Below are 9,818 nucleotides of genomic sequence, written 5' to 3' on the forward strand. Positions count from 1 at the left end.
ACCTCAGCAGTCTGCTCCAGGAGTTGGTCCCTAGGCAGAGCCAGTGACTGTTTCCTCTTCTTTTGGGTTCAAGGCAATGGGTTGTTAACCTTAGAATTAGAGCCTCTTTCATGACCATTAAAGCATCTCACTGAAGTTGTATCCTCTAGGGTTAAATGTCAGAGTTCCCGAATCAGCACTTTTCACTTAATCCCAGTTATACAACCTTGCTACACAGCACAAAGAATCTTTATCACTAACCCACATCGGCATTTCAGGACTTCATCACCAGGGGCCTTCAGAAACCTACAAATGAGGCAAAACACACTCCCTTTTTCCCCCATACACTTTCTGACTATGCACACGAGGCTGGTGTCTTCCTTGAACTGCAACTACAAGTCCTTCCACCTCTACCAGTCATGAAAACAATACATGGTTAAAGCATTCCGCCAGCCACAGTGGTAGACTTTCATGTAACGCCCTCTTCTGCAGGGGAAGGCTGACAGAGGAAGGTGCTGGTCCTAGGAAAACTTTACCTGGACCTGGTCATTCCCAGTATCCCAGGCACAAGGGTGTGAATTACATGTCTCTCAGCTCTTCCATCACCTGAAAAGCTAAGAAACAATCCAGGACTGTTCTGCTCTGAGAAGGAGTCTCAGTTGGCAGGAGCAGGGAATGTGGACTTTGGGGCACTTCTTGCTGTAACTGCCTTGTGTCTTCAAGGCCTGCTCAGGCCAACCACAGACGAACTCCTTCCACTGATAGTGGGCCGTTCTGTGCACACCCAGCTTTATAACCTGGCAGGTCACATGACAGCCAGCTCATCATGGGCAGCTCAGGCACAGGGTCACTTGCTGGCCATGATCAACAGAGAAAGAGCAGTGCAACTTTTCAGAGGTATTCTTGGTCCTTCCACAAGGAGGCCTGGCCTCCCCTTTATTGAAGGGATTCTATGTTTCTAAACTAGCTCAAATTTGGGAATACATAAAGGGTGAGGGGAGTGTGAAGAGAGGAGTGCGGTGTTACAGTACCAAACCGGTTCTCACTTTCCAGTAACCTTGGAATCCTTCCCCATGTATTAATCCAAGGAGATCAGATATTCCCGGGTTGCTCACAGTGGGCCACATTTCGCTCTGCGTTTCATCAAACCAACTTAACACACAGTTACAGCCTTTTCTCACTCCTGAGTTACAACATTAAGTGCAGAATGCTCTGGTAATTAGGCCTTTATCAATAAATACGATTCAACTTTGTATTTTTCTCATTATCCTATATCCTTAATATCCATTCCCACACATAATTCCCAGACTTCAAAGACTAAAGTATCTCTTTTGGAAGATAGTGCACCTTCTCATGGGTCACTCTGTGTGTCTCACATTTAGGGGTCTTTTTGGGATATTTCTAGATCTCTAGAAGCAAAGAGGAAGTGTGCAGGGCCCTAGGGAGACTTGGACATGTCCGGCCTGGCACTGCCTTAGGAGACATGGTCACCATTTCCTCAGGAATTGGAGAGCTCTTTTCATCAAATGGGATGGAGAGGTGACGTCTATTGCCACAACACTCACCAGATGTGGCAGCTCAATCTCTCCAGCTTCATCAGGATCTTCCTCTACACCCATGTTCTACTCTCAGAATCCTATTTCTTCCCAAATAATGCTCCATTTTAATAGTACATACCCTGTGCATCTGAAGATGCAATTTATGTTTTTATATTATTATTAGCATATTATACTAGACAGGGGTATACTGTGACATTTGCATACATGCTTACAATACATCTCATACAATTTGTATTTCAATTCAACATTCTGGTTTTGATATTCAGAAATCTCAGTTGTTCATCTTATATCAGAAACAAAATCAATTCAGAGTGGACTAAATACCTAAATATTAAACCTGAAACCAAAAGTACAAGAAGGAAGCGCTGCAACAGGGTCTAGCAACAATTCTTAGATACAACACCAAAACATAGACCGCAGACAATAACAGAAAAAATACAATTATTGGTATTCTTTCCAATTAAAAAGCTACTGTATGATAAAGGAACAACAAAACATTTCAAATACTTAGCAAAATGCTAATATCTGCATTGTATTGGGAACTAAAGCAACCAGGTAGCAAAAAAGCAAAGAACCCAATTTAAAGGGACAAAGGACATAAGAGATGCTCGCAAAAGAAGACCAAGAATGGATAAGACATCCCACTCATCATTAAGGAGATGCTAATTAAAGCCCCAAAGCGATATAACCTCTACTTGTTAGAACGGCTATTAGCAAAAAATGACAGATAAGTGTTAGTGAGGGTGTGGAGAAAAGGGAACCTTTGTGTGCTGTTGGTGGGAATGTAAATTAGTGCAACTTTTGTGGGAACCTATTCATTATGTGGAGGCTGCTTTAAAAACTACTGGGCAATCCCATACGGTAGTAACACCCAGCGATGAGTGTATGTCCAAAAGAATTGTAAACAGTGAGCTAAAGACATGTCAACAATCAAATGTTCATTATAGCATCATTCACAATAGCAAAAATACAGAGTCAGTCTGTGTGTGCCTCAGTGAAGAATGAATAAAGTGCTGTATATGTACCCAGTGGAATACCATTCAGGCATCAAAAAGAAAGATGCTGTCACTTGCAAGGATATGGATGAACCCAGAGGACATTAAGTGTGTGAAATAAGCGGGCGCAGAAACACTAATACCCCATATTCTCATTCATATACAGAATACAGACACTCAAATTCATATGAACAGAGTAAAAAGGTGGTTCACAGAGCCTGGGCGGCTGAGTAGGGAGTCACTCGAGGAAGAATAAGTGGTTTTGGTGAGGATGAACAAATTTTGAGACTATTGCATAACATGGTGACTAGAGTCAAAAACCATTGGAATTTCAAAATAGCTGAAATAGTAAAACTCAAAGTTCTACCACAAAATGACAAGTAAGAGAGGTAATGGATATGTTAACAGCTTGACTGACTCATTCCACATTGCATGCTTCTATCTGACAAAGATGGATGGAACCGGAAGTCATCACGCTGAGCGAGATAAGCCAAACTCAGAAAGACAAATAGTGTTTGTTTTCATTCCTATGTAGAATCTAGACCCAACAACAAGACATGAATGTTAAAGGGGAACTGTTTGAGGGAAGCAGAGGGAGAAGGGAGTGGGAAAGGAGAGGCCACAAAGGGGTAAACATGTATGAAAATAGAATAAAGAGGAGTCTTTGCTCCCGTTGCCTGTGTGGGGGAACAGGAAATGTTTCTCTCTTTTTTGTCCTGTTATACTAAAATAAATTCTTGCTAAAACTTTAAAAAAAAAAAAAAGGAAGCTAGAATAATGAAAACCAAAAACTGTTAAAAAAAAGTGGGGGTAAGGGGGAAATAGGGTTATGAAAGAGTAACAGAGGGGTTGAATTTGATCAAAATATATTATATGTATGTATGGAAATACCACAAGGAAGCCCCTCTGTACAATTAATATACACTAATAAGGAAAATAATATATGACAATGTGAATGCACTTATTGCCACTGAACTATACACTTAAAAATGGTTAAAACTGTAAAGTTTTAGTTATGTATGTTTTACCACAAATAAGAAAGGAATTTATCATTAAAAATTACATTTGGCCGGCACCAGTGGCTCACTCCTGTAACCCTAGCTACTTGGGAGGGTAAGATTCAGAAGATAGGTGTTTGAGGCCAGCCTGGCAAATAGTTTGTGAGATTCCCATCTCCAAAATAAGCAGAGCAAAATGGACTGGAAGTGTGGCCCAAGGGGCACAGCGGCTGCTTTGCAAGTCCAAAGCCCTGAGTTTAAACACCAGTCCCACCAAAAACGAATACATTTGTCCCACAAGTCTATACAATTATGACTTGTCCATTGAATATTCTATCAATGATTTTTAAAAAGCAATCTCATCCCTGGGCTATTGGAGACCCACCCCCATTATGGAGAGTAATCTGCCTTGCCCAATGTCCACCAATTTAAATATATTATATTGCATTTTTACTACATGCTCTGATATGTTGACACTGTAGAAAGAAAAAAAGAAAGGAAAACAATTGCATGTTTTACTACATACTCTGGTATGTTGACATGTAGAAAGAAAAAAAGAAAAAAATCTGACTACAGACAGAGGGGCTTTCGCAGCAAGAGCCAGGTTTTAAAGGCTGCAAAGGGCCCCTCCCAGAACAAGCTTATAGCATGCAAACTGAATCATCCTCCTTTCTCAGGCCACACACTCCTGGGGACAATATTCCCCTGCCTCAGTCATCCCAGGGCCAGGCTGCAAACCAAAGTCTGCTGAGGCTTTAGACTAACATCCTACACTACTCTATCGCCCAGCCTTTCCCAGAAACCCCTGAAAATTCTCTGGCCTCCTCTCCCCCAACCCTGTTCAGTCTTCTTCCTTCCGACAACCAACGTGTTCCCCTGAGTGTGCCACAACTCCATCTCTGGACCTGTGAAGGTAATGATCTTGCTTTCCTGACCCTCTGCTGTGTCCTCTTCTCACCACATTTGACTGACCATGACATAAAAGAAGATGCATCAAATATTAATCTCATCCAAAACATACCTTCCAGAAACATCTAGAATAATGTTTCACCAAATATCTAGGCACCTCCTCCTAACAAATAAAATTAAACACCAGAGCATCTTTAATGCCATCTTATTTTTTTCATTTTTTAGCATATATTCATCTTCCAGGGGAGATTCACTGTATCAGTTCCCAATAGCCTTATATTGACACCCAGGACAACCAGCAGGTGATGGAGACAGCCTACCAAACACCTAGAAACTGCCTCAGAGAGGTCTCATCTCGAAGACAGTAATAAAATGCTCTGGGTAAAGATCAGAGAACAGAAATGACATTAAACAGTTAAGAATTATTGGCAAAATGAAGAATTTTAAATAAAACCCAAAAGATGAATTTGAGCAAAAGTGACCAAAAGTGGAAGAGATGAGAAAAAAAATAAAATATATTGACAAAACATCTGAGAAGCTCTCTGATTAAGGGAATTGCAGAAAGATCACCCAGGAAAAAAATTAGAGAAATAAATTGTCAAAGAAGAATGAAATAGAGAAAACTATAATTTCTGAATTGAAAGATAATTATCAAATGTTGAGTAGGCCTTGAATGAAAAAAAAGACTAAACCCTAGACACATCTTCAAAAAATTTCAGAACACAAAGTAAAACAGGGAGATCCTAAATTTTCGAGAAAGAAAGAAAAACTTCTGCAAGGCCATAAACCAGTCTGGCATCAGACTTCTCTGTAAGAATGACTTCCACACCATCCTAGAGAAATGCATTCAGAGTTCTCAAGGAAAATCATACTCTAGTTAGCATTCATGTCATCTAACATATCAGTCATGTAAATGTAAGAGCAGGCTATTTTCAACAAAAAGGGACTAGACATTTTACTCTTCAGATCCTTTGCAAGTGAGTGTCTAGAGGGTGTTTCACCAAATTGATGTGGATTTTTGTTTTTGATACAGGGACTTTGTGTGCAGACTACTCTAGTCTTATTCTCCAGGGTACTGTGATTACAAGCATGTACCATGATCCACAGTCTTGAAAAAGAACTTTTAAAAGGGGGCACATTGTGTAACGAGACAATTATTTGACTTTTGATGGTGCAGAATTATTACAGTGCAGTGAGCAGCATTGACTACACTGCCTCTTAAATCTAACTGCGAACTGCCCTGACACTAAAAAGTGAGCAGAGGGCTCTGTGGAGATGTCTGTGTAGCTCAGGGGTAGATTGCTTGCCTAGGATAGGCAAAGCCCTGGGATCAGTCCCCAGCACCACAAAAACTAAAAATATAATGAACTTAATGTTTCAAAACTAAATGTGCAAGTGTCCAGAAGAAAATCTATAAACCAGAAGACAGTGAAAGACAGTTTCCCCTTGATTTAAACACTTACTAAAATTTCATTTTGATGAACTATGTATATTGTAGAAAACATGTTTTCAAAATGGAAGGCATCATTTTACCTCTGGAAAGATCACAGCCATTTGACTACTGTGTGACCAGTGTCCAGTCTCAGATCAATTTTAGAGAATTGCTGCAGTGGATTTCTCAGAGCACGACAACAGCACTGCAATGTTATTGGAACTACAAAGACCTGAACGTCCCAATCTCCACCTCTGAAGGAGCTGGAATTACAGCCGTGCACCACCAAGTCTAGTTTCAAATCTACTCTTGACCTGTTTTTCTCACATATTTCTCTAAGCTTGGTCGGCACATACACATTTTGTTTTTCAGAACTGTACTCATTGCTCAGAGTTGGAAGCACCACCCGCCCACCCACTGAGGCTGCGTGATCCCTGCCCTGCCAGAGGAGTTAGGAATCCCTACCCTGCCTACTGGAAAAGCCCAGGTGCTAAGAGGGGCACTGCCCCAACAACCTTACCTGCCAAGTAAGGAATTCCCTGCCCATCTGAAAAGTCATGGAGCTGGGAAGCACTGTTTGCTTAGATCTGTGCTCCTGAAGGACCTCCACCCACTGGGGTCACTCCCACCAATGGCTCTTCCCCCCCATCCCCCTTTACCCCCAGCCAGAAAGCTGTTGTTAAAGAACCTAGAGCTGATCTACCATCCCAGGATGCACCTAGAGGGGAATTTCTCCAGGCCCCACCCCAGACAGAATCAGCACCAAAATACCAGGTGATTCACAGAGCAATGTGTGAGGGCCAAAGACTGGAAGAAAATACTAGACACCAGGACAAAGCACAGCCTGTATCACAAATATAGATTGTTGATGTTGGTTGTTTTCTTTTTTTGTTTTGTTTTCCTCTTTACCTGACCATTCTGTATTTCTCTGTAATAGTTATACAGTGCTCTCTCACACTTACCTTCTTTTTCCCCACCCCCACTCATTGTATTAAATGGGATATATGTAGACTTCTATGTACAGGAGGTGTTTCAAACTCCCCAAAAGATATTATCAGAGAACTTCACCATGCCATATCATAATTAAAATACCAAGACTATAGAACAAAAGAAGGATAATGAAAGCTGCAAGAGAAAGACGCCAACTTACATGCAAAGGTAAACACATACAAATCACCTCACACCACTCAGCACAAACCCTAAAAGCCAGTAAAGCATGGGACAATATATTACAAGTTCTGAAGGAAAATAACTGCCAATAAATAATGCTATATCCACAAAAGCTATCCTTCAATTTCGGTGGAGAAATAAAGACCTACCAGGAAAAGAATAAGCTAAAATAATTTATGTCCACCAAGCTTGAATTGCAGAAGCTACTTCAGGGAATACAACACACAGGAGGGAAGAAAGAATGTCATAAACAAAAAGTATGGGAAAAATAAAATTTAAAAAGAAGTAGATGAACACATGAGAACTATGAAAGTATCAAATACATTAAACTCAGCAAACCAGCAAACCCCAAAGATGAATAATGGTAAAGGAAAAGAACAAACAACACTATAATTAACCTGGAAAAACCAACAGAATCACAGGAAATAGAAAATACCTCTCATTCATAACCCTAAATACAAACAGATTTAACTTTCCAATCAAAAGACATGGACTGGCTGATTGGATTAAAAAGCAGAATCCAACAATTTGTTGTCTATAAGAAGCTACCTCACAAGCAAAAACACATAGACTAAAAGTGAAAGAATGGAAAAAGAAATGCAAAGCAAGTGGAAGTTAAAAGCGAGCAGGAGTAGCTATCTTTACATCGGACAAAACAGATTTCAAACAAAAATTAGTCCAATGATATAAAGAAGGCTGGTGCATATTAATAAAGAGAGCAATCCACTAAGAAGATGTAACAATTCTAGATAAATGTGCACTGAATGTCAGTTCCCCCAATGTCATAAAACAAACACTCTGAGCATAAAAGAACAGATAGGTTCAGGTACAATAATGGTGGGGGATTTCAACACCCCAGTCTCATCAATGCATGAAACATCCAGACCCCCCAAAAAATCAATAAATATATCTCAGAAATAAACACCACTGATGAAATGGACAAAAAATAGATGCATAGAACAGTGGCTGATTACACATTCTCTCCAGAAGCCCATGGAACATTCTCCAAAGTATATCACATCTGAGGCCATAAACAAGTAATAACAAGTATGAAAACAATAGAAGTAATTTCCTGTATTCTAATAAACCATAATGGATTAAAGTTAGAAATCAATAGCAAGGGAAATTATTCAAACACTTGGGGATTAAACAACACACTTTTAAATGGTCAGTGGATCATTGAAGTAATTAAGAAAGAAATTATAAAATTCCTAGGTTCAAATAAGAATGAAAACAAAACATATCAGAACTTGTGGGACACAGCAAATGCATCACTGAAAGGAAAGTTTATGGTCATGATTGCCTACATTAGAAAATCAGAAAGGTCTCAAATAAACAACCTAAAGATGCATCTTAAACTCTTAGAAAAACAAGAATAAGTTAAATCCAAAATCAGTAGGTGGAAAAAATTTAAAATTTAAGGCAGACTTAAATGAAATGGAGACTGAACGAACAACACAATGAACTGATGAAATGAAAAGCTGGTTCTATGAAAACATAAAAAGATTGACAAGTCATTTGCCAAACTAACCAAAAGAAGGGAGAAGACCCAAATTAGTAAAATTAGAGATAAAAGGGGGGGCATTACAACAGATACCAGTGAAATTCAGAGAATATTAAGGAATACTTCAAAAGCTTATATTCTAATAAACTAGAAATTTTTAAAGTAAATGGATATAATTCTAGATGCAAATGACCTACCAAAATTGAACCAGGAGGATATAAACCACCTAAGCAGATATAAAACAAACAATGAAACTGACGTAGTTATAAGGAGTCTCCCTACACTAGACGATGGAAAGACCTACCGTGTTCTGGATCAACAGAATCAATGTGAAAATGTCTATACTCACGGAAGCAATCTACAGATCCAGTGCAATCTCCATCAAAAGTCCAGTGACATTTTTTGCAGAAATAGAAAAATCGGTCCTAAAATTCATATGGAGACACAAAGGACTCCAGATAGTCAAAGCAATCCTGAGCAAAAGGAGCAGTGCTGGAGGTATCACATACCTGACTTCAATCTCTATTACAGAGCCACAATAACAAAAACAGCATGGTACCAACACAAAAACAGATGTGTAGACTGACAAAATAGAGGATCCAGAAATAATCCCATATAACTAAAGCCAGCTGATTTTTGACAAGCTGCCAAAAATATATGTTGGAGAATAGTCAGCCACTTCAAAAAATGATGTTGGGGAAAATGGATATCCACATGTAGAAGACTGAAACTAGATCCCTGTCTCTTGCCATGTACTAAAATCAGTTCAAAATGTAACAAAGACCTTAATGCAAGATCTGAAATTTTGAAACTACTACAGGAAAAAGCACTGGAAGAGACAGACATAAGCAATAATCTCCTGAGTAGGACTCCAACAGCTCAGGAAATAAGAGCAATGATTGACAGATGGGACTGCACTAAACTAAAAAGCTTCTGCACAGCAAAGGAAACATAATAAAAATACAACCTAAAGAATGGGAGAAAATCTTTACCAGCTCACCGTCTGTCAAGAGTTTAACAGCTCTTTTATATATAAAAGAATATATAAAGAGCTAAAAAACTAAACTCCAAAGAATTAATAACCCTATTTATAAATGGGCAAATATATTGAACAAACAATTCTAGAAAGAAGTACAAATAGTCAATAAATACATGAATAAATAGTCAATATCCCAGACTATAAAGGAAATGCAAACCAAAACAACATAGAGATTTCCTTTCACCCCAGAGTAGCTATCATCAAAAATACAAACAACAACAAATGCTGGCAAG

The sequence above is a fragment of the Castor canadensis genome, chromosome 14 (genome assembly GCF_047511655.1).
Source record: "Castor canadensis chromosome 14, mCasCan1.hap1v2, whole genome shotgun sequence".
NCBI lineage: Eukaryota > Metazoa > Chordata > Mammalia > Rodentia > Castoridae > Castor > Castor canadensis.